This window comes from Muntiacus reevesi, chromosome 2, assembly GCF_963930625.1.
Source record: "Muntiacus reevesi chromosome 2, mMunRee1.1, whole genome shotgun sequence".
In the NCBI taxonomy this organism is placed as follows: domain Eukaryota; kingdom Metazoa; phylum Chordata; class Mammalia; order Artiodactyla; family Cervidae; genus Muntiacus; species Muntiacus reevesi.
Genome location: NC_089250.1, coordinates 1,750,812 through 1,777,089, shown reverse-complemented (window position 1 = coordinate 1,777,089; position 26,278 = coordinate 1,750,812).

Here is a 26,278-nt window from a genome sequence, read left to right as displayed (position 1 = left end):
TTTGCTCCTCCCACCAACGTGTTTATATATTCCTGCATCCCTCCTTTGGCCACGGCATCTGTTTTATTTCTGGAGTCTGTTTACCAGCTGTAGTAAGTGTGACAGAATGCATCAAGTCATTCCCAAGTATTTCAGGTTTGGACAAAAGCAGGAAAGGTCAAGGTTCCTAGCACAGCAACCTCAGCAAGGCTGGGCTTAGCCTCCTTCACTCTCCTACCATTCCTGCAGCACTTCCCCTTCCTCCACCCTTTTTCTTCTACATCAACTCTGTTTTTTCCCCTTTATAATAATCTCAAATGCTTGTCTGTTTCTTAGTTGTGAGGTTTCAGTCCAGGCAGAGTGAAAGTTATTCTCTTCACACTCACACTGGTTCACAAATCTCTTAGGAGGTGTATTGTGCCAGCAGTGGAGCGTGCCTGGGGTTTAGACCGCCTATTCCTTCTGACTATCACATCTAATCCCTGGGCCAATGCCACCAGAATCTCATGATGGCAGTTTCTTTAAAAAACATCAGTCAGATAAAATGTGGGTAACCCAGGAATTCAGCCAATTGATGATATTAACATCACTGTACACACTCAGTAAGTGGCTTTGGATGAAATGACCATTTGTCTGGAGAGTATGTACACAAATACACTGTGGGTGAATAAATAAACACCACCAGCCACATGAACATGTTTATCTCAAGCTGACCAACTTGGAGCTATTTTGAGTTTTATAGGAACCACACTGCATAGAACAAAACAAAATGTGGAGATTGAGGAAATTGTTTCAAAATGTGCTTTCTAGTTCAAAATTTAGTTAATTTCTCAAAAGTAAAAAAGAGTAGATTCAATAATTTGCAAGATCTAACTTTACCATATCTTTCTTTCTAGGATTTTAAATTTCGTATTTTTTCTCTTTGTCCAAAGCAAACTCAGATGAGACCAGCTTGAATGTTTGATTAAAAAGTTTACTAATCTTTTAAAATATGTTTAATCTGCTAATATTTGTTTATTACCTGGAGATTTAGTTCATTTACATTTATTGTCACTACTAATATATTTGAACTCACTTATGAAATTTCATTTTGCCATTTATACTTGACCTATTTTTAAAACAAATTTTTTTGTTCTCTTTTCTTACTTTGTTTTGAAATAAGGTTCACCTAATTCTAACCTTTTCTCTGTACTAATTGTCTCTTTCCTAAACAAATAGTTTTTTGTTTTTTTTTTTAGAAAATACCCTGGAAATTTTAATATCACCATTTAACCTTATAATAGCCTAAAATGAATATCAGTACATTTATCTGCTTCCTGAACAATACAATACTTTTAAGACACTTTAATCATCCACACTCAAGTTATATGTTTTGTTGTTCAGGGTATTGGGTCTGTCTTGAATTTGTGCTTCTTATTATTGCTTTCATTGTGAATATTTGTTTGGCTTTTGTGTCATTTATTCAGTTTTCTGGTTCACAATTCCCTCTCATACCTCAGCTCTACCTTTCAGGAATCATCTGTTTTCTTCTTAGAGCACATTCTTCAGGCAATCTTTAGAGTGGATTGCTGTGAGCAAGCCCACTCATTTGTGTATGACTTTCTCCCTCTCATGAAGTATGCCATGAGTGATATAATGAAAATGTGTTGTTTGAAGTATGATGTCGAAACTAACACCCACCCAGGTTAAACTTTGTCAGTTTCTGTTTGTCTACATTTGCCCTTCTTATTGAGAGAATTTTTTATTGAGTATAGAATTCGAGGTTGACCAATATCTTCTCTCTTTGAAGTTGTCTTCATCACACTTGCTTCTGTCTTCCATTATTTTTCAGAAAAAATTGACTGTCTAAGTATTACTCCTTTGTTGGTAATGTGTCTTTCCTTTGTGGTTGATTTTTAGATCTTTTCTTTTGTGCTTACTAAAATACATCAAAGTGTATGGAATGTATTGCACTTAATGAAATCTGATCAGTTTTGGCAAATGATAACCACGATGTCTTGATGGGTCACATTTTGCCTCTCCTGGCCCTCACCCTCTTGATTTTCTCCTTCTAAAACTCAGTAGACATGTGCTGGAACTTTTCAATCTACCACCCATATCTCTTAACCTTTCATTCATAATTTCCATCTTTTATTCTATGAGTTGTATTTTAGATAAGTTTATTAGATCTAGCTGATGCCTCAATGTTTAATCTATCCATTAGACTTCAGGTAATTTTCCAAATTTTCCTGATAAAAAAATCTCTTTTTCCATTGTCATTATTTCAATATCCTTTTGGATTTTTAAAAATAGCATTAAAAATGTCTTTCCTATTCCATATTGGTTAAAGTAAACATCTGACGTGTTTGTCAATCTTATTCTGGTGACCCCTTATCCTGCTTTGTCCTTCATCCATCCATTAAAACCAAAGATTCAAGATTTTGCTCCCTCCAATAAATTAAAGACTTCTTCACTTGCTTTACAGATCTACTTGGTAAACTTCAGCAGGGGAAGAGTAAGAAGCTGGAGCAGAGAGAAAGGACTGTCTCCTTAGACAGACCTTGTCTGATGTCCCTGCCACATGCAGATGGAAAGCATGGTATCTATAATAACTAAACTGAGCAATGAAGAAGTGAGAGGACCATCTGTGTCTGCATTTAAACAGATTGTTAAAGAGAGAAAATACAGATGAGGCTTTGGGGACACAGTAACTGGGCCCACTAGTGAAATGTGCCCAGTAAAGATCAATATATGCCCAGCTGGATTAACCAGCTTTCTCTTTTGGGGAGAAACAAAGGAGAGGGAGAAAATATTGGCAGAAGCCTCCTCCTGAAAATGGCCTGTAGAAGACACTTCCGGTTTCCCACATCAACAGTCTTTTGGCTCAGCTCTGATTTCAGCTGCAGCTGTTGTGGAGAGTTTTGTGTGAGCTCAGCCACCTTGCTGACAACACTGCCTCTGAAACAAGTTGTGACTTCAGCTGTTTGCTTTGGAACTTGTCTGAAGGCTTAGGAAGCTGCTCAGCCTTTGAGCAAGATGGTAACACTCAATACAGCGGGAGGTAGAGCTGGTGGACAATCTGGCTATTTCTTTGGGAAGCTCCTAGGTATGATTCTTTTGGTCTTTTCTCCTGGGTTGCTAATAGTCCCTGAAGACTGTCTTCTACTCTCCTGCCATCTGGTAGCTAAAATGGGAAGAAGGCAAAGTTTTCCATATTGAATACATGTTTATATCACTTCCTGTTTTCCACTGGGGAATCAGCCACAGTGATTACAAAAAATTTTCGTGTCCTCGCAATGTTCACAAGACTCATCCATGGGCAGAACAGTCATTGAGCATTTTCTAAGTGGAAGTTACAGTGTTCATCTCTGTGATTCCACGCATAATGGCCCTGGTTTTGCACAGCTGGCTGTTTCTTTGAGCTTAGCTCATCCACTGGAAAAATGTAACACATTTATTATAATCATGGTAGAGGGAAGAAAAGTTTAAATGAAACCTAGATATATGTGAAAATAGCTTGATGACATTTCTCTAGCATCAAAACTAATTATCAATTGTGCTAATCTTTTAAGAACTTCTCTTTTTTATTTTGAAAAATTCAAATCTTCAAGGAATAGTGAACTTGCATATCAGTTCAGTTCAGTCACTCAGTCGTGTCTGACACTTTGCGACCCCATGGACAGCATCACACCAGGCCTCCCTGTCCATTGCCAACTCCTGGAGTTTACTCAAACTCATGTCCTTTGAGTTTGCCATCATGATTGGTGATGCCATCCAATCATCTCATCCTCTGTCATCCCCTTCTCCTACCACCTTAATCTTTCCCAGCATCAGAGTCTTTTCAAATGAGTCAGTTCTTCACATCAGGTGGCCAAAGTATTGGAGTTTCAGCTTCAGCATCAGTCCTTCCAATGAATATTCAGGACTGATTTCATTTAGGATGGACTGGTTTGATCTCCTTACAGTTCAAGAGACTCTTCAAGAGTCTTCTCTAACACCACACTTCAAAGCATCAATTCTTTGGCTCTCAGCTTTCTTTATAGTCCAACTCTCACATCCATACATGACAACTGGAAAAACCATAGCTTTGACTAGATGGACCTTTGTTGGCAAAGTAATGTCTCTGCTTTTCAATATGCTGTCTAGGTTGGTCATAACTTTTCTTCCAAGGAGCAAGTGTCTTTTAATTTCAAGGCTGCAGTCACCATCTGTAGTGATTTTGGAGCCCCAAAGAGTAAAGTCTGCCACTGTTTCCACTGATTCCCATCTATTTGCTATGAAGTGATGGGACCAGATGCCATGATCTTAGTTTTCTGAATGTTGAGTCTTAAGCCAACTTTTTCACTCTCTTTCACTTTTGTCAAGAGGCTCTTTAGTTCTTCTTCATTTTCTGCCATAAGAGTGGTGTCAGCTGCATATCTGAGGTTATTGATATTTCTCCCGGCAATCTTGATTCCATCTTGTGCTTCATCCATCCCAGCATTTCTCATGATGTACTCTTCATATAAGTTAAATAAGCAGATTGACAAAATACAGCCTTGAAATACTACTTTTCCTATTTGAAACCAGTCTGTTGTTCCATGTCCAGTTCTAACTGTTGCTTCCTGACCTGCATACAGATTTCTCAGGAGGTAGGTCAGTGGTCTGGTATTCCCATCTCCTTAATTTTCCACAGTTCATTGTAGTCCACACAGTCAAAGGCTTTGGCATAGTCAATAAAGCAGAAATAGATGTTTTTCTGGAACTCTCTTGCTTTTTCAATGATCCCGTGGATGTTGGCAATTTGATCTCTGGTTTCTCTGCCTTTTCTACATCCAGCTTGAACATCTGGAAGTTCATAGTTCATGTACTGTTGAAGTCTGGAGAATTTTGAGCATTGCTTTACTAGCGTGTGAGATGAGTGCAATTGTGTGGTACTTTGAGCTTTCTTTAGGATTGCCTTTCTTTGGGATTGGAATGAAAACTGGCCTTTTCCAGTCCTGTGGCCACTGCTGTGCTTTCCAAATTTGCGGGCATGTTGAGTGCACCACTTTCACAGCAGCATCTTTTAGGATTTGAAATAACTCAAGTGGAATTCTATTACCTCCACTAGTTTTGTTTGTAGTGATGCTTCCTAAGGCCTACTTGACTTTCATTCCAGGTTATCTGGCTCTAGGTTGATGATAACACCTTTGTGATTATCTGGGTTGTAAACAACTGTTTTGTATAGTTCTTCTGTGTATTCTTGCCACCTCTTCTTAATATATTCTGCTTCTGTTAGGTCTATACCATTTCTGTCATTTATTGTGCTCATCTTTGCATGAAATGTTCCCTTGGTATCTCTAATTTTCTTGAAGAGTTCTCTAGACTTTCCCATTCTATTGTTTCCCTCTATTTCTTTGCACTGATCACTGAGGAAGGCTTTCTTATCTCTCCTTGCTATTCTTTGGAACTCTGCATTCAAATAAGTATATCTTTCCTTTTCTCTTTTGCCTTTCACTTCTCTTCTATTCACAGCTGTTTGTAAGGCCTCCTCAGATAACTATTTTGCCTTTTTGCATTTCTTTTTCTTGGGGATAGCTTTGATCCCTGCCTCCTGTACAATGTCTCGAACCTCTGTCCATAGTTCTTTGGGCACTCTATCAGATCTAACCCTTTGAATCTATTTGTCACTTGCACTGTATAATAATAAGGGATTTGATTCAGGTCATACCTGAATGGTCTAGTGGTTTTCCCTACTTTCTTCAATTTCAGTCTGAATTTGGCAATAAGGTGTACATGATCTGAGCCACAATTGGCTCCCAGTCTTTTTTTTTTTTTTTTTTTTGCTGACTGTATAGAGCTTCTTCATCTTTGGCTGCAAAGAATATAATCAATCTGATTTTGGTATTGACCATCTGATGATGTCCATGTGTAGAGTCTTCTCTTGTGTTGTTGGAAGAAGGTGTTTGCTATGACCAGTGAGTTCTCTTGACAAAACGCTATTAGCCTTTGCCCTGCTTCAGTCTGTACTCCAAGGCCAAATTTGCCTGTTACTCCAGGTATTTTTTGACTTCCTACTTTTGCATTCCAGTTCCCTATAATAAAAAGGGCATCTTTTTCGGGTGTTAGTTCTAGAAGGCCTTGTAGGTCTTCATAGAACTGTCAACTTCAGCTTCTTCAGCATTACTGGTCAGGGCATAGACTTGGATTACCATGATATTGAATGGTTTGCCTTGGAAATGAACAGAGATCATTCTGTCATTTTTGAGCTTGCACCCAAGTACTGCATTTGGACTCTTTTGTTGACTATGATGGCTGCTCCGTTTCTTCTAAGGGATTCTTGCCTACAGTAGTAGATATAAGGGTCATCTGAGTTAAATTCACCCATTCCAGTCCATTTTAGTTCTCTGATTCCTAAATTGTTGATGTTCAGTCTTGCCATCTCCTGTTTGACCTCTTCCACTTTGCCTTGATTCATGGACCTAGCATTCCAGGTTCCTATGCGATATTGCTCTTTATAGCATCAGACCTTGCTTCTATCAGCAGTCACATCCACAACTGGGTGTTGGTTTTGCTTTGGCTCCATCCCTTCATTCTTTCTGGAGTTATTTCTCCACCCTTCTCCAGTAGCATATTGGGCACCTATCAACCTAGGGAGTTCATCTTTCAGTGTCCTATCTTTTTGCCTTTTCATACTGTTCATGGGGTTCTCAAGGCAAGAATACTGAAGTGGTTTGCCATTCCCTTCTCCAGTGGGCCACGTTTTGTCAGTACTCCCCACCATGACACATTCATCTTAGGTGGCCCCATATGGCATGGCTTAGTTTCATTGAGTTAGACAAGGCTGTGGTCCATGTGATCAGATTGGTTAGTGTCCTGTGATTGTGGTTTTCACAGGATAAGAGGCTTATGGAGACTTCCTGATGGGAGAGACTGACTGAGGGGAAAATTGGATCTTGTTCTGATGGGTGAGGCCATGTTCAATAAAACTTTAATCCAATTTTCTCTTGTTGAGTGGAGCTGTGTTCCCTCCCTGTTATTTACCTGGGGCCAAACTATGGTGGAGGTAATGAAGATATTGGTGACCTCCTTCAGAATGTCCCATGCATGCACTGCTATAGTCCGTGCCCCCAAGCCTGTATCAGGCCACCACTGGCCCACGCCTCAGCCGGAGACTCCTGGATGTTCACGGGCACGTCTGGGTCAGTCTCTTGTGGGGTCAGTGCGCCTCTCTCCTGGTTCCTGGTGCCCACAAGGTTTGTGCCCACCAAGACTTTGTTCCCCAGTCCTGTGTAAGTTCTGATGGCTCTGTGGTGGGGTTAATGGCGACCTCGTCCAGGAGGGCTTATGCCACACCCAGGTCTGCTGCACCCAGAGGGCTGCCCCTGCGGTGGGCCACTGCTGACCCGGACCTCCGCAGGAGGTGCTCAGACACAGTGTGTCTCAGTCTCTGTGGGGTCTCTGGGTGCTGGTGTGCACAAGGTTTGTTTGAGCCCTCTGAGAATTTCTGGCAGGTATGGGATTTGATTCTAAAGGCTACTTTGCCCCTCCTACCATCTTGCTGGGGCTTCTCCTTTGTTTTTGTGGGGTATCTTCTCACAGTCACTCGAGTGCCACACTGTCACTGCTCTAGTACCTACCATGTGAGGAACTTGCATATATCCTAGACTTAAACACTTAAAGTCACCAGCTAACTTTTGGCCACATTTACCTTTCCTTTCTTTCTCTTTTTCTGTCTGTTCCTTTCTCTCTTCTCTGTTTGTTTATATATATGTATGTCTATATGCATATATATACATATATATTTTATGAACCATTTGAGAGTAAGATCCTAACATTGCCTTCTTTCCTAAATACTTTTGCTAGTATTTGCCCAGACAAGTGTGTTCACTTACATAACCACAGTACAATGATCAAAACCAGAAAATACAGCATTGACAAAAGATTATTATCTAATGTAGAATATGTATTCAAATTTTGCTGATGGTGTTGATGTCTTTGATAGCAATATTTTCCTCTTACAGTGTCTACTATAGCATCAGGTATTTTATTTAATTATTGTATCTTTTTAGTCTGTTTTAATCTGGAAAAGATCATCAACCTTTTTGTGTCTCTCAAGACATTGATATTTTTGAAGCACACAGGCCAATTTTTTATATAATCTGCTGACATTAAAAAATATTTTTAAAAATAACTGATTTGAGAATGAATAATACTTCAAATTCATAGCACAGTTGTAGTTGCTTTAGAATATGTCAGTTTGTGGTTTGAATTTTGCAAAGTTCCTCATCCTTTTGCCTTTAAACTGTACTGTATGGACACACACACACACACACACACACACACACACACACATGTTTCAATTAGGAGAAAATAAATGAACTTAGGGCTTTGAGACATTCCCTAATATAACTGCATAATTGGGGTCAGTGCTGTGGCGCCCCACAACGCCGTGGTAGGAATCACTGGTTTACTGTGAAACACAGGACATACGGATCTGAACATGTTTGGCAGATCAACAATCTCACAAAGCTTAAAGTCACACATCTGGAAATAAAACTTAAGGTAATAAATAAAATTAAGATTGTGTCAGGAAAAGGCATACTGAAACAAGAAGAAAAGTTTACTTGTCTACTTAGAGAATAAGACTGGTGATTCTATACAGTTCACACGAACAATGATATATGGTAACCTACTTTTTATATGATTTCCCTTTAGAACTAAAATCCCAGTTATGATGAAGAAAAAGGATATTGCTTATTAGAAGGACATTTCCACATCCAACACAGAAGACAAGCCACATCTCCACACAGCAGCCCAGCTCCCCGAGCTTTGCCAACCAGTACGTTTCAGTTGAACCAAAGCTCAGTCCTTGTGATACCTTTGAGGAACAATTGCCAGAGGATTTCCTCTTGAGGAATTTGATTTTCATAACAAAGCGAAAGACAAATATGAAACCAAAGTGGATAAGAAAGACAAGGAGCTGCCAGTGGTGCTTAATCTCTGGACTCCTACAGGTTAATGGACTGGCAAGCAGAAACAGGTAAGTGATATTGATTCTATACGCTTCCCAGGGTGGAGTTTCCTGGTTTGTTCTGTGTTCTGTGTAAGTATAGTGTAATGTGATTAGAAGGAATCAAGCATTCATTCAGTCCTGTCATTGAATCATATCATGCTCCAAAGTAATTTTTCAGACAGTGATTTTGAGCATTTTAAACATTTCTATCCTACCACTCCGTACATTGTACTCTCTTAATTACGTTATATCAACTACATTATAATTATGTCTAACTTAGGAACATTTCTGCTTTGTTTTAAAACTATACTGATTACTCAAGGCTCTGTACTGAGTGGCTCAGAATTTGTTTCAATGAGTTGTACTAATGTCAGCAACTGAATTAAGCAAGGGTCTGTCGGATTCCGGGAAATGGAAACTCTCTCAATAAACTGCAAGGCATTTCAGATCAAAGGAGTGAAGGGAAATGCTGTTCATAGCCCTTTCTCAAGAAATATTATTATTCAATTTGAACTGAGGCCATAAGAAGATGTTATATAACATATGTTTGTAGAGTGTGTAGTTTAACATGAGGTAGCATCATAAAAGGGAAATTACAAAATTGTATCCAGCTTGATGTTCTTATTAATGTTTGTTACCTTTCTTTTACTGTGGAGTTGTTTCTCTGCTAGGAAGATAGCATTGGTCTTTTTCTATTTTTGATTTAAATGAAAAATATTGAAAACATTCACAGCAATTTAACATTTTTTATTTGTGACTCTTACCTGCAGAGACAGTGCACTAAAGTAAGAGACTGTGGTCACATAAGTGAATAATTCATTCGATTACCTTATGCCTGTCCTTCCCTTTACAATTTTAATGGAATTGTAGAAACCAAAATGACTTTTGATCCAAAGGATTTAGTGCCTTTGAGAGAACTAAAAATACAAGTTATCTATAAAATATTTTTGGTTTGTTTGAATGGAAGGATAAAGACAAGGGTGGAACTGAAATTGCCTTTTTTTCTTGAGAGGCTAGGAGATGAAACTGAGAAACACTGAAGGGTTTTAGATATATTGCAAAGACAACATCAATAACAGAAACTCCACAGCCTCCCTTTTTCCCCATGAAATGTTCTTGTTTTATTTTTGGAGCCACTTTTCTCCTGTTATAGCAGCAGCATATAACTCACAATAAGCTTTTCATTCAGGTTGAAAACTGAAGGTTTAGGAAAGTGTTCATGCACTTAAACTCAGAAGCCCGTCATCCTGGAAAGGGTATGTGATCCCCAAGTTAGGAGTAGGAAAAGAGTTAGAGGAATGGGGACATTGAAAAGATGTTTTCAAACTCCTTAAACATCTGTTACAACTAAGAAGTATCTTAGTTTGGGGCTCAGTTCAGTTAGTTAAAATGCTTTATTCCTTGTTAATTCTCTTCTTTTCTCACTAACCTCTCCTGTCTTCCATTCCTGCTATGTGATGTTATATTGACAATATTAAAGAGAGTACACATACACACACATACACACACACACACACACACAAGAACACACTGGTGAGCAAGATGAGCCTATTGTGGCTGAAACCCAGTGGAGAATAGTAAAAAATGAGAATAAAGACCTGACTTGGAGACCCATTATTCCACAGGCCAGGGGCCAGCAAGCTACAGTCCATGGGCCAAATCCTGCCCTTGGTTTTTTGTAAGTAAAAGTTTATTAGAATATAGTTGTACCCATTGATTTACATATGATCTACGGGTGCTTTCAGGGAAGAATGGCAGAGTTGCGTGGTAGTGACAGAGACCATATGGTCCGCCACGCCTGAAATATTTATTACCTGGCCCATTACAGAAAACATTTGCTGACCCCAGCTAAAAGCCAAATGTTGTTTTCCAAAGGGTGGTCCCAGACCAGCAGACTCAGCATCTACTGAGTCTAGGAATTTGATAGAATGCAAAATATCCAGCCCCATCTCAGACCTAGGGAATAAAAGTATCTGGAGTTAGGGCCCACAATCTGTGTTTTAACAAACCCTCTGGGTAATTCTGATGCACTTTAAGACCCCCTGGGTCAAAACATCTCAACCAGATGTTGCTAATGAGTTGCAGGTGTGCCAAAGATATTAGGCTACGGGCCATGTGGCTGGCATCACGTGGGATCCCAAAGGATCACAATCTGGGCAGGACGTAATTAAAATTGTATTTTACAAGTTCATTTGGGCAGATCAATGATGATTTTCATACTGAATGAATTTCTTGTCACTCTCAGAGACTATTTTATAATAACAAAAAATAACATTCTGTAAAAGTAGTTCAGGGGGGTCTCAAAAAGAATTTTCGACTTGAAAATGTTCCTGCACAAGTGGAAGGCACATGTTTATGTGTGTGCTTGTGGATTTAATACCTTTTTCTTCAAGAAAGAGAAATATTTTTAAGGTGGATTCAGTAGAGGGATATATGTTTATTTTTAAAATATCCTCCATGCAACCCTGTTATACCATACTTTGCAGTTCAGTTACTAAGTCATGTCTGACTCTCTGAGACCCCATAGATTGCAGCATGCCAGGCTTCCCTGTCTTTTACTATCTCCCAAAGTTTGCTCAAACTCATGCCCATTGAGTCAGTGATGTCATCAAACCACCTTTAAATGAACATTACCTATGACAATCCAGACAAGATAATCCAGGGTGCAAGATATTCAATAGGTAATTTACTTGAAATAGTAGTCTTCTTACTTGCACCTGAATAGGATTCCACTGACAATAATTCATTGCAAGTCATATTTTCACAGAACACTTTTGTTGCTTTCAGCAAAGCACACCTATAAGCTAGCATTCATAACTGGCAAGTGCATGCTTGAATGTAAACTAGCAAGTGGTAAAAGTGCTCATCCATCATAAGGATGAAGAATGTGGATTCTTCAGTCATATGTAGAACAGGGCCACAGCAGAACATTGGACTTGGGAACTGGGCCTGTAGCTCACCCCTGCTGAGTCTTCACATTTCTTTCTGCAAATCCCTGTCCTGGAATTTAGGCCTGCTCCAGGACCCTCAGAACTACCTCAGAAGTCAGATTATTTGGATCAAAGATGCTCTGAGAACCCCTGGTGGCTTTTGACTGTCTGGGGATTTCTGCAGTGTTCAGGGTCTTGCCCAATGGGTGACTATTGGTCCAGTCTGGCCTGAAACAACATTTGGGCTGGCACACCCTGCAAATCCTATCCTCACCCACCAAGTACACACACACACACAACATGGAAACATGAGGGCGTGTAGACCCCTGATGCCTGTGGGGTGTGAGATGGAGCCATAGACTCTCCAGAAAAGAAACTGCTCAGAACCACTTCAGACACTTTATGGTTGGGCTAAGATACAAACGGTGTTTAAACCTCCTCTCTCCGTACCTAACTGTGAGGGCCTTTGTGAGCATGCACCCCCACAACAGCTAGCATGCTCCCCACTGCACTCAGGAGCACATACTCTGCAAGGTAGGCCTGCCGTAAGAGAGACAGATGCAGGAGGGGCCCCCACAGGTAAATACCCTGGGCAGGTGTTTCTGAGCTCTGGGTACCCAGAGGTGCAAGAGGAGGCATGAGCTCTGGGTGGGTCTGTCATCTGGACTCAGACTTCTTGCTCCACAAGGAACGGAACAACTGGAGGAAGGCTAATTCAGGCGCCCTGAGGCATGGGGGCAGGACTGGGGCCTGGGGAGCCGAGTCTGAGAGCAGCAGCCTACTTACCTTGACATTTGTGGCCAGATGACCATTGCAGAGTCCGTCCTGTGCATCGTAGGCTGTGGGGCAACTAGAGGCCAGTAGCGGCCCAGTTGCAGCAACAAAAAATGTCTTTCGGTAATGTCTGTCGGGCTTGGCCAGGTGCTCTGGGGGAGAGCCACTGTTCTATACAAAGTACCACTTGGTCTCAGCATGCGTGGGTCTCCCTTGATTCACTCAGAAGGAGATCCTCCTTTACAGGGTTTTACTTACTTATCTCCAGTGCATTGAGATACAATGGACATATAACATTGTTTAACGTGTACAACACAGTGATTTGACAGATATATTTATTGCAAAATGATTACCACAATAATGTTAGGTAAAATATGCATAGTTACAATTTTGTAGGGATAACTTTTAAAATCTATTGTCATAACAAATTTCAAATAGACAACATCATCTTGTTAACTCTACTCACCATGTTGCACCTTTACGTGTACTATATAGATAGCAGCAAATTGTTTCCCAAATCGATTGTACCAACTTATATTCTATTAGTGGCACAATTTTATATTTGCTTCATATTTTCTTAAACCCTTAGAAATACTAAGAAAGATCCTCAGAATTCTAACTTTTGTTATCTGTTGGTATGCAGTGACTTCCATTGTGATTTAATTTTAATTTGTCTAATTATTAATGACATGGCATCTTTTCATGATTATTGGTCATTTGGATTTCCTTCTCTTTTGTGAGATGTTTGTTCAATTCTTTTTCCTAGATGCCCATCCCCCTCAACTCCTGACTTTGTCTGCTTTTCTTACTGATATCAGGTATCAGGTATCATTATGTACTCTTAATCTGAATGCTTTATTGGTTTTATGAATTTGAAATATCTTTTACCAGGGTTTTTGAAACAAGAATAAAATGCAAAGTGAGGCAGCTCCTTCACATTATGTTCTATATCATCTTTGTGCAAAATGGTGATTCCTAACCCTGTTTGTTCACAATTACAATGGAAATAAAAGTCAGAAATATGATATATTCTCAAATTTTATCAACTTACATTAGAGCCAAAACCACTATTGTAATGGCTGCTTTTTCAGAGCTATGCCTCCAAAAAAAAAAAGTCATCTCATGAATTGATTCTATCAAATGCTTACAATAAAAACACAGACTTCAATTTGGTTAACTCAGAAGAAAATCTATTTCGTGTTACAAATCCAAAGTTGAGCGCAGAAAGCAAGTGTTCAGAATAGAAATGCTCCGCACCAAAATATATCAAGATTTATGGACATTACATGTCATGCCCATTCCAACATGTAGCTAAATCTCTAGAGTCAACTTAAAATCATGTTTCTATCATTCTCCCAAATGAAATAATATAAAAATAATTAACAAGCTATCTGCTATTCCAAACCAACCAAATTTATGTTATTGAGCTTTACTCGTCTTTTTGGCTTTATTTTTTCTAAAAACGTGAATGTGCATATTAAAGAAGAAATTCTACTTTAATTAGGCATAAAATTATAGAAAATTGCATAAGACGAGAGTTAGCAATGTTAGCATGTTGACCAAATCCAGCCAGCCCCTAAATTTCTAAGTAAAATTTCTTTGTAACACAGTCATGCTTATTTATTTACATATTTTCTAGGATAGCTTTTATAGTATTGGGTTGGCCAAAAATTTCATTCTGGTTTTCTGTAAGATCTTATAGTAGCTATTCTTGAGTATTTTCTGGATATGCCAGGCTGTGAGTAATCTGATTTTTGTTTCAGCTACTTGGGCACCAACGCATTGGTTAGGGTGGGGGGACCAGGAATACTGTGTTTCTCAAAGGATAAATCCAGGTTCTTTATGCCCTGAGATGGTTGCCACAGGGGGATCTTGGTAAAACTTGTCATTCCCTTCTGATAAATTTATCTCAAATCCAGTTACAACTCCTTAAATGGTGTGTCCAACAATGTCATAGAGGGTTGAAATGGACTTCGGAAGAGGCAAGGCTCTTTCTCTCCCCTTCTCTTAAACGCTCTCCTGGAATTTACACACTCCTTATATTTTCTTCTTAGTACCAAGAAATACTTTCAGATGGGGTCTTTGGTGTGGTCATGTGGAAAGAGGCCAGATGGATATCTTGAAGTCACCATTTGCCACTAAGATGGCTGTCTTGGTATTTCATGGCATTTAAAAATACTTCTGTATTGTTAACTGCACTGGATCTCCGTTGCTGCACAGGCTGTCTCTAGCTGTGGTAAGCGGGGGTCTTTTGCAGTTGCAGCGCGTGGGCTTCTCCGTTCCGTGGCTCGTCTTGTTACCGAGCGTGGGCTCCGGGTGTGTGGGCGTGAGCAGTTGCAGCGCCTGGGCTTAGTAGTTGCGGCTTCCGGGCTCCGGGGCGCAGGCTCAGTAGCTGTGGCTCAAGGGCTCACCTGCTCCTCTGCACGTGGGATCTTCCTGGATCAGGGATCCAACCCCCGTCTCCTGCACTGGCAGGTGGATTCTTCACCACAGAGCCACCAGGGAAGCCTTCATGGCATTTTTATATTTTGATTTTTTCTTTTCAGATTCAGGGAAAGTCAGTGATAGGATTTCAGTATGATGCCTTAGATGGTTCAGCAGGTACTAGGATGGGTGTGAGAGCATGTACCTAACAAGCTCCCAGGGAATGTGCTACTGCTGGTCCATGGACCGCACTTGTTATCACGGATACCTGGTCACTTTCAGAGGCGGGAGAGCATTTTCTCATTTGCTGCTTTCTAGGATCAGGTCTTTATTATACATCATTTGTGAAAACATCTGTTACTCACCTGAATTCTCAGAGCGATTCTAATGAAGGCTTAATGTTAAGTAAATTGTGACTGTTCAAAACCAAATAAGTTAGAAATCTTTGGAAAGGACTGGAGAAGGTGATGAACGGGGAACAGAGACCAACACGCTTCAACTCCTGTTCATCACTACCCTTTGAACTTTTTCCATACATTTTTCTCATTTAAGTCTTCCAGAAAATGCTCTGAGGTAAGCATTATTGTCCCCATTTTATAACAATAAGGAGCCAAATCACAAGCTCATAACCATCCAAAGCAAAATGTGGGGAATTCTACAGGAAAAATGACCTCATGTCTTTAAAAAAAAAAATAATATAAAAAAAGGAGGAGTAGCAGGAACTGTCACAGATAAAGGCTTAAAAGAGACAAAGCAAACAAAATCAAGATTTTTTTTGGAACCTGATTTTACCAAAAGCAAGCAAAACAAACTATGAATAGACACATTTGAGACACTGGTAAAATGGATTGGGGACTGAATATTAGTTATTAAGAAACTCATTAGGTGTGGTACTGTTGTTACAATTATGTTATAAAACAGAGTTCTTATCTGTCAGAGGCTGATTGGTGAAATTATATCTTGTCTGGATGTGCTTTAAAATATTCCACCAAAATCATAATAAATTAAAAAATAAAAATGAGTGTAAACAAGAATCAAAGAAAGAATCAAGACTGGCAGAATATTGATTGATTTTACTTTTTAAAAATATTTTGAAGCAATTTTAGATTTAAAGAAAAGTTGTGCTATTTTTTAACACAGGGTCCTGAATATATATTGCCTAACTTCCCCTAATGTAAACATCTTATGTAACTGTGCAACAATGGTCAAAATCCAGAAATTAACATTGATATAATATTATTAACTGACCTACAGATTGTATTCTAATTTCTTCTCCCTTTCATCCTGCCAAGTCTTTTTTCTATTGCAGGATCCAACCCAGAGTCCCACACTGTGTTAGGTTGTCCTGTCACCTTAGTTTTCTTGAATCTATGACAGTATCTCAGTCTGTTCTGTTTTTCATGCTGTGGACACTTGTAAAGTACTAGCCAGTTATTTTGTAGACTATTCCTCAGTTTCGGTTTGCCTGATGTTTTCTCATGATTGAAGTTATGTTGATAATTATTGAAGCTGGGTAATGTAAATCTAGGATTTCATCATAGTGTTCTCTCTACTTTGGGGCATGTTTGAAAATTTCTTTACTAGGCATAAATAAAAAAAAAACTAAGATAGGAGGGTGTTGCATAACTTGTTTAAATTGACTTAATTATTAAATGAGCAGAATTGGGATTAGAACCCAGATTAGTTTGAAAAGAATATCTGACTTTTACAGTATGAAGTGTAGGATACAAGATAAATGATATCTGGTTGTTAAAGTTACTTCCATGGGTGAACTCAGTAGAGAGATTTTTTTTACTGCTCTGAATGTAATTAATCAGGCCCCAGTTTCTAGGCACCAACCAATAATGGCTATATTGAATCAAGATTGAATTGTCTTGCAGGATCCATTATTACCTACTAAAGATTAAAACCACAGAAGTTAGCTAAAAGAACTATTGAATACATGGTGGAAGAGTAGTTTATGGAATTCAAATTCTGGAGAATAGCAGGCTTACCATGCATAAAGGACTGGGAAAAATATAACTATAGACAATCACCTTTCTTTATATGTCTCTGTCTGTCTGTCTCTCTGTTTTATTGTCCTGCTTTCTGGGGAAATCATTCTTCATCACACATGGCCATAAAATACTAAATGGATGCTTCATCTTGAGTCTATAAGGACCTTAGATACAGGGATTATTACCAAGTGATTCTTAACTTCCAGGCTTCTTCATTCAAATGCTCAGTCGTTTAATCCAGTTTCCCCATTTTATGGGTTGAATGATTATGCTAGTCCAGTGAATTGTGGCTGTAGAGGGCACATGTGGCACTCTTAGTTACAAGAGCCTGTATACTCCCTCATCTATGGCTATACAATGGGGGTGGGGGAGGGTGGAGTCAGGCTAAACTAAGAAGGAACAGGCAAAGTAATATCTCAGCTCCACAGAATCAAGCATTGATGAGTTGTGTCTACTTTTTCTCAATTCTAAACCCTCATAAGAGGTTACAGTTGCTGATTCCTGGTTTTCACTGTTCCAAAGGGAAGAAATAATTTACTTATACTAGGTGATTTGAATTACTTGAAAACCCCACAGTTTTATATTAAGGAACTGACATGTAAGTTCTTTGAGTAGCTTGGCACGATTCTTGGCCTGGAGATGAGAGGCTAGTAGAAGAGAGAGATGTGCAAATTTAAAACTGACAATACAATAAGGTTAATGCTGCAGTGGAAGTATATACAAAGTTCATAGGTATGATATGGAAGGAAATGTCAACCAGAGTGGTTGACATGAATTTTTCATCGTGTCTCAAAGCATCCATTTTAACCACCAGTCTGTTGAATTTCAGGGTGGAGGGTGGATCTGGTTACTTACCAGGAAAGTTGGGTGGAGGATATGTGTGTATATATACCTTCTGCTCTTGTGGTTAACCTGTGTGTAACCAGAAGTCTGGAAGTCACAATGTTTGGAGTAATTAAATGGGTAAAACACAGCTGGATTTATCATAGAACAATGGAAGAGCCACACTTTCCCCCTATAATATGCACAAGTAATGCCAGAAAAGTGCTAAACAAGTGAAGTCAGAATTTTAAATGGCCATGTCTATTTACCATTGGCCATCTGGAACATATAATAAAAGGAAATCCATTAGAAGGAAACATTCAAATATACTTGGCTTTCAAAAGTTGGAAGAACAGCAGAACCAGTTCCTACTTGGACTGGAGTTTGTTTATTTTGCTTATTTGAAATCAGAGCCAAAGGCCCTAATAGTTTTGCCTAACTCTAAGTGTTTCTTTGTTTCTGTATATTTGGGCTGGGCCACTATCTGCAAATGAGACTTTGCAGATGGCAGATGACTTTCCTGTCTAGTTTTAAGGATCTTCAAAATTTCTGGGAAATCGTTGCTGAAGTCAGGTCTTCTCTGAAAAGCTGCCTCTGCATCATGAGAAGAAAAAACTTTATTTAATTCATAACCATTTACAGAGTCCCTGCTGTGTAGGTAGGATCATTGTTGCATTGTGAAAAAGAGATGTGAGGTGTCAGCATGGGTAGAAATAAACATGAAAAGAGTAAACCTTACCCTCAAAAAGTCTATGCTCCACTAGGGGAGACGAGTATATGCCTGAGTCCCTTCTCTTTGCCAAGGGAAAGTGGGAGAGAAGGGCAGCCCAGTAGTGTAATGGTATTGCGGACAGTGCGCATTTCCCCCTCATCCCAGGGACACGGCTGGGCGCAGACAGCCTTCCTCATCTGACTCATATCACCACCAGGCCAGGCAGGGGCCCCATCATGCATTTTATCCCTTCAGTGTTGGAAGAGATAGGAGAGCCTTAGGACTTAGGGCCTTGGACAGATATTTGCCTTTGACACTAGGAGGATGTCTGTGGTGTCTCCGCTGAAGTTGTAGAGCTGGGATTACAAATCCAAATCTGGTCGATTTAAAGTCTCATAGCTTAGGTCCTGGCACCGATACAAATCAGTAAGGCATTTATTCTCTGACCCCAGATTTTTCATTGGCAAATTAAGAGACTTGAAATCAGTAGTTTGAAAACTTTATTTACTTTTTTATTTTTTATTTTTGTTTTTTTTCAGTGGGTTTTGTCATACATTGATATGAATCAGCCATAGAGTTACACGTATTCCCCATCTCGATCCCCCTCCCACCTCCCTCTCCACCCGATTCCTCTGGGTCTTCCCAGTGCACCAGGTCCGAGCACTTGACTCATGCATCCCACCTGGGCTGGTGATCTGTTTCACCATAGATAATATACATGCTGTTCTTTCAAAACATCCCACCCTCACCTTCTCCCACAGAGTTCAAAATTCTGTTCTGTACTTCTGTGTCTCTTTTTCTGTTTTGCATATAGTGAAAACTTTTTTTAAAAAAGGCGATAGAATACTTCTTTCAGATAAAATATTACTCAAACCCGGGATGGAAAACAGATCAAAATAAACTACTTAGACTGAAGCCTGGGTGAGAACCAGAACCCCGATCTCCATCTCATTCTGTAGGTGTTCTGTGTGTTCTATTGTGTTATTTTTCAGAGAAGACTCCCTCTCCTCTACCCCTCCCATGGGAGAGTGTACTTTACCTTTCCACTGATGTCGGACTTGCTTATGTGACTTGCTTTGGCCAGTGAAATAGAAGTAAGCATGACATCCTTCACATGCAAAAGGAGCTTCCGTAATCGAGATGGCTTTGTGTCCTGCACTCCCCGGCTCTGCTGTGAGAAAAGCATGCCCCAGGCAGTCAGTGCTCCCTAAGCTGGAGGGAAAGACAGGTGGAGCAGACGCGAGTTTTACTTAGTCTGGAGCAGAACCTGCGTGACCAAACTGCAAACCCATGAGTGAGATATAAAGGTTTGCTTTTGAAGGGCACTGAGATTTAGGGATGCTTGGTACACTGCCTAATTACAGCAAAGGGTGACCAGTATAATGTTCTTAAACAAAGTCTCAGAACCTGTGTCACTCAGAGTATAGATCTAATTGGTGGAGAAAAGTGATAATCTAAAATACTAAGCAAAAAACACAACAATAATAACAACAACACCCCACATTTATTCCACTGATAGTACCCTTACCAGGTAATAAAGTAGTTTTTGCTGCTTAGATGCCTGAAAGTGAAAGTGAAGTTGCTCAGTCATGTCCGACTCTTTGCGACCCCATGGACTGTAGCCTACCAGACTCCTCAGCCCATGGAATTTTCCAGGCAAGAGTACTGGAGTGGATTGCCATTTCCTTCTCCAGGGAATCTTCCCAACCCAGGGATCGAACCCAGGTCTCCCGCAGGCAGACGCTTTACGGTCTGAGCCACAGGGGAAGCCTAGTGTTGCTCTATTTCCGTGTTTTGTTTACCAGTTCATGTAGTACCTACTCTGGGAGCTGCCCCCAACTCAGGTGGATACACCATACTTTGTAATGCATCCCCTGGAGTTTTTCTTCTTTATGGCTTATCCTAAAAAATACACTATGAGCTTCTTCAGGGCAAAGTTCAGCCTGGAGTGTAGAAAGTCAAATAACAATGAGAATAGATAATATTTACTGAGCACTTGCTACAGAAATACACTATTTCCAGAATGTTACACTAACTCATTTAACCTTTTCAAGCATTTTATAATGCTTTTTTTGGTAAATGAGGCTCAGAGAAGGTAAGGAACTTGCCGGAGGTCATGCAGCCAGGAGACAGCTAAAATAGGTTTCAAATCAAGCAGAATGCCTAGCGTGGCTTCCAAGTCCAGTTCTTCATCATATTGGGGGGTCCGCATCTGGCATCCACAGACCCCTGAGTCTGTGAATAGAATCCCAGGGGGCCCATCTATAGGAATGGGGAAAATTCTGCCTTTTAGTACTTTTAACTGAATTGTAGCACTTCCTTCAATTGTGAATGTAGGCTGCAAACCACAGCCATGCTTGCAGACTCTGGAACTTTGTCACAAGGACACGTCATAGATTGTGTTTTTACATAGCAGTTGTGGCTGCTCTTTCAAAATACTGCTTACATTCTCCACTAGTAATTAGTATTTACAGTAGTTATTGCACCTATCACTCCATGCTGTTTTTCAAATGTTAAAATATTTTAACTGTTTAAAGAAACTGTTTTTCTTTGTAATCCTTTGTTTTAAATTTACACATTTAAAAACCATTCCTTTTTACATTTTTATTTTATGTTGGGTATATTTGATTAACAATATTGTGTTAGTTTCAAGTGTACAGTAAAGTGATTCAGTTATACATATACATGAATCTATTCTTTTTCAAATTCTTTTCCTATTTAGGATGCATGAGACAAGTGCTCAGGGCTGATGCACTGGGAAGACCCAGAGGAATTGGGTGGAGAGGGAGGTGGGAGGGGGGCTCGGGATGGGGAACACATGTAAATCCATGGCTGATTCATGTCAATGTATGGCAAAACCACTACAATATTGTAAAGTAATTAGCCTTCAACTAATAAAAATAAAAAGATTATTATAGAGTTCCCTGTGCCATATAGTAGGTTGTTGTTGGTTATCTATTTTCACATTCTGAATGAAACACTGAGACATGCTGCAACATAACTAAACCTTAAAATCATCATATTAAATGAAAGAATCTAGCCACAGAGAACCAGGTATTATATGATTCCATTTATGTGAAATGCCCAAAATAGGCAAATCCGTAGAGACAGAAAGCAAATCAGTGCTTGCCAGAGGCTAGGGGAGGAGGATGGGAAGCAACTGCTGATGAGTATGGGGCTTCACTTGGGGATGAAGAAAAATGTTGCAAAATTAGATTCTGGTGATGGTTGCACTCTGTAATTATATTGAAAACAACTGAATTGTGCATTTTAAACACATGAACTTCTATGGCACAGAAATTATATCTCAATAGAATTGTGAAAACAACAGCATATTATTCTGAGAAGGGGATCACAGGCTTCTGCAGAAGCCGGTGGGGTCCCTTGGCAGATTCTGGTGGGAATGCAAAGCCAGAATCCCAGCCTGCGGCTGTGCCTGATGAATATGCAGGGATGTTCTGAGTTTAATTTTCTAAAAAGTGCTAGCTATCGTGAATTTAAGTAATTGGATTGACACTATGAAATAAACCATCTGACAGGATGATGCGAACACCAGGGGAAAGCTCCCAGATCACTTTAAGAGGACAGGGGGCCTGGGTCCATTTGATTCCTTGCTCTTTTATCAGGATATCAAGTTTCCTTTCACTTCTCCAGTTAGGACCCTGCTTCTAAGGAAGCCCCAGGGCCAGGAAACAGTGACTTCTTTTCCTTTCCCGCTTCCCTGGTCCCAATGGAGTTGCCTCTGTGTCAACTGCAAAACAAGTCCTCTTCTGCCGCTTCACTGGCGGAGCGGACTTGTGTGGCTTATTTCCTAGGGATCCGCACCGAGCCCTGAATGAAGAAGAGTTGTTTTCATGGTGACTTTGCTGCAGGCAGCTCCGAGAAGGGGCCTTGCCTCCTCTGAGAAGATCTCGATGCCCACGGCCACGCTGTGCTGGCCGAGTGGCCTCCTCCTCTCCCGCATCAGCGCCTCCCTTGCTGCAGCAGGCGTGCTTGGGGGCCCTGTCCAAGCCTGCAGCAGCTCTGGGACGCTTTCTATCCACCAGAAGAGCTTCCCATCTCAAGCACCTGCTTTGCTCTTGGGCTAGAAGTGTTTCCTCCACCTCAGAAGGGTGCTCAGCCTGGCTAGGCTCAGCTTGGACCAGCCAGGGCCTTAACGAGCCCCAGAAAGAGTCAGCAATAAAAGAAGGACAGGAGTCGGTAGATAAACAGCCCATGTTCTTCAGTCTCCAGGGACATGCAGTGTATTCCCAGAAGGAGTGAGCCTCAGATGTCCAAGCGGTAACCTGCTTATAAATACATTTGTTAAACCAGCTTTCCTTCCTTCTCTGTCTTACTTTGTCACCCCTCCCCCTAAGTTGTGCTTGTTAAGATCATCTCCAAAAAAAACCTCTTTGCACCGAAGATCCTATCTCAGGGTTTGACTGAGGTGGGACCCAGCTTAGGCAGAGGGGCCCACTGAGCAGCAAGCTCAGGGTCAAGCAGACTCCCAGGGATGTCGGCTCCTTGGACCATGAACACTGCCATCACCCAGACGTTTGTGCAGCTGCTATTTTGAATTGCCTTCGGATCCCACAAAATATTGGATTCAGAACTGCAGAAATTTTCACATATTGAACATAAAGCAAATTGTGTTTTCTTTTTGCAAATTGTTTTAAGCTGCCAGAAGTTAATTCTGGCCAAGTCAAAAAAGCAAGGATGGTTCAAGTAAGGTGATGGAATTCTCCTTGTATGGACCCAAAATGGCTCTCGGGGAGAAATGTGTTATCCAGTTCATACCAGCCATAAAGGTAAGGCCAACCCAAATGTCGCCCATGTGACAAATGGATAAACAAATGTGGTCTGTTCTTACAAGAAATAAATATTATTCAGTCCTAAAAAGGATACTGACAGGTACATGCTACAACTGGGATGAACTTTGAAAAAGTTAAGGGAAAAAAGTCAGACATAAAAGGTCACATCCTTTATGATTCAATTTGTGTAAAACACCCCAAAGAGATAAATCCATAGAGAAAGAAAGCAAATTAATGGTTTCCAGGACGTGGGTGGAGGTAGAAACAGAGGAAGTGACTGATTAATGGATATGAAATTTCCTTTTAGGGTAATGAAAATATCTTGGAAACAGATTGAGGGTCACGATTATATAATATTGTGATTGTATTAATACTAAATGCCACTGAATTGCACACTCTAAGATGATTAATAGTTAATTCTATGTTATATAAACTTCCCCTCAATTTTGAAAAGGTCTGCATTACAGCTTTTATTACTCAGTGCAATGTCCTACTGCAGGTTGGACTCATATTCTGACTGTTTAGCAGCCTTAATGTGGACCAGACATGCTGCAGGAGGGATGATCTGGGTCAGGCCTGGGAGGCAGGCCTTCTTCTATGGAGAAATGAGGGGCCTTTCGGGGATTTGGGACATGATTACTCACTTCTCAGTAGGAAGTATCTCAAGATCTTAGCAACTAGACAGCTCTAAGTTTCACTGGCTGAGCCCGCTTCTCCCGGGGACCTATTGAGAGACTGACATCTATATTTGCTGAGTGGAATCTTTTATTTTTTTAATTGAAGTATAGCTGAAGTACAATATCATGTAAGTTACAGGTGTACAATATAGTGAATCACAATTTTTAAAATTTATACTCTGTAAGTTATTATAAAATATTGGCTATATGTGGAATCTAAAAGATGCAACAAACTAGAAACAAAAAAGAAACAGACTCACAGATTTTGAGAACAAATCAGTGGTTTCCAGTGGGAAGAGGGGAGAGGGACGGGGGCAGGGGCAATGTAGGAATAGGGGATTAAAAGTACAAATCATTATGTATAAAATAAGCTACAAGGATGTATTATATAGACGAGCAGGGTCTTATACTGAGAATAATTCCTTCTTCCGGCCCATGGTCCACAATAAGGGCGTGGCTACAGCCTGACTGTGTCTGGGGAGGGCCAGGGCTGACACCGGTGGTCCTGCCAGCATCTCAGCCAGTGGCCACTCCCTGATGCCAGGAGGGGAGGCACTCTGGAGCAGGATGCTAACCTCCTCCCTGAGCTCATCCCTGCTTGCAGGCTGCGGAAGTCCATGCTTTGAAGCCTGGTGGAAGCACAGGTGGGAGCTGACTCTACAGCTGTGCTATTCTAAGAGTGTTCTGGGACCAGTAAATTTGGTATCACCTGGGAGCATGGCAGAAATGAAGAAACCTGGAATATACTCTCACCCTGCTGAGTCAGGACCCCTGAGTGATGTCTATGCACATTACAGTCTCAAAAGTTCAGTTTTATCAGACAATCCCTTAGGTCACTTACTGTTTTGTTTCCAATTTTAGGCTTCCGTCTCCCTCACTTGCTGATCTCTTATGGCCATAGTTTGGAATGGACATGTCTTCATATCTCTTTAGATGCTATCCAGGAATTTTTCTGGACAGAAACAAAAGCAGTTCTAGGAAACCCATACTTTCTTTAAAATTTCTTGTTTCATCTTAGAAATTCATATGAATTTTGTACTTTATTCCATGTATATTGATGTTTACCTGAACCTAAATCTGGTTGCTTTTTATCTACAAAATCTTTCAATGAAACTGGAGGCTTTAGGAAGTTGTAGCGTATTTTTATTCACGATGGTTTTGTATCCCCAGCATCATGTGAATGCTGCAGACTGCAGAGCAATGAAAGTGATTCCGGAAGTTTGTGATTCAACAGGGAAACCACTGACCATTTCAGGCTCTATATTAGGGTAAATATACAGATGCAGATATACAATTAGACTGTGAATTTTTAACTTTGTGTAGTGACCACAAAACAGAAACAAAGATTTATGTGAGGTCTTCAACTAAAGCAGGAGGGATTTAGAATAGCCCCATAAAAGATTTCTAGACTCAGTGCCTGTCTTAGGTTAGGTTCCCTAGAAGCTGAGCCTGAGATAAGGATTTGGGTGGACAGAGGAGTCTGGCAGGCTACAGTCCATGGAGTCACAAAGAATTGGACACAACTGAGTGACTGAGCACACACACATGCACACACACGGTTTGTTAAGGGGCCTCTTGGGAGCTGGGGAGTGAAGGAGCAGGACGAGGCTGGGAGCCGAGCAAGGATGTGTCCTTGGGGAGGGTCTTGGCCTGGTTCACAGGGAGCTCAGGTGCATGGGGTGGTGCCACAGAGCTGTCTCACCTTGAGATAAGAGCATTTTGTACCCAAGTCTCAGCCGGTCATCAGTGATGACTGAGGGGCTAGTGCCTCTGGGTAATGTGACCCCTGTTCATCCCAGGGCAATTCACTGGAGAAAGGAATCTTCTTTGTGAGCAGTGAATGCTCTTAGCAGACAGTAAGGGCATCTGGGTGTGGAAAACAGCACTCACTACGACTGACTTAGGGGTGTCCAACACTGGTATTCCCGTAATGCCATTCTTTCACTTAGAGCCTCCTTCCTGTTTGATTTAAACCCTTCAGTTTACCCTGATGCCATTTTCTTTTCCAGAGTGTTGCTGGGTACCACTAGTGAGGGCAGCCACTGGTTGCTGCTCTTGAAAACAGAATTCCCGGCGGACCCTGGTTATCCCCACCCCGGGCCTTGATTACTTGTCGTTGCATTCAGGCGAAGTTCCTGGGGTGGCCCCTTCCTTCCCACTTTTGATTTCCATGTGGTCCTGCCCTGGCAACACCCATCAGTTCAGGGGAGACTT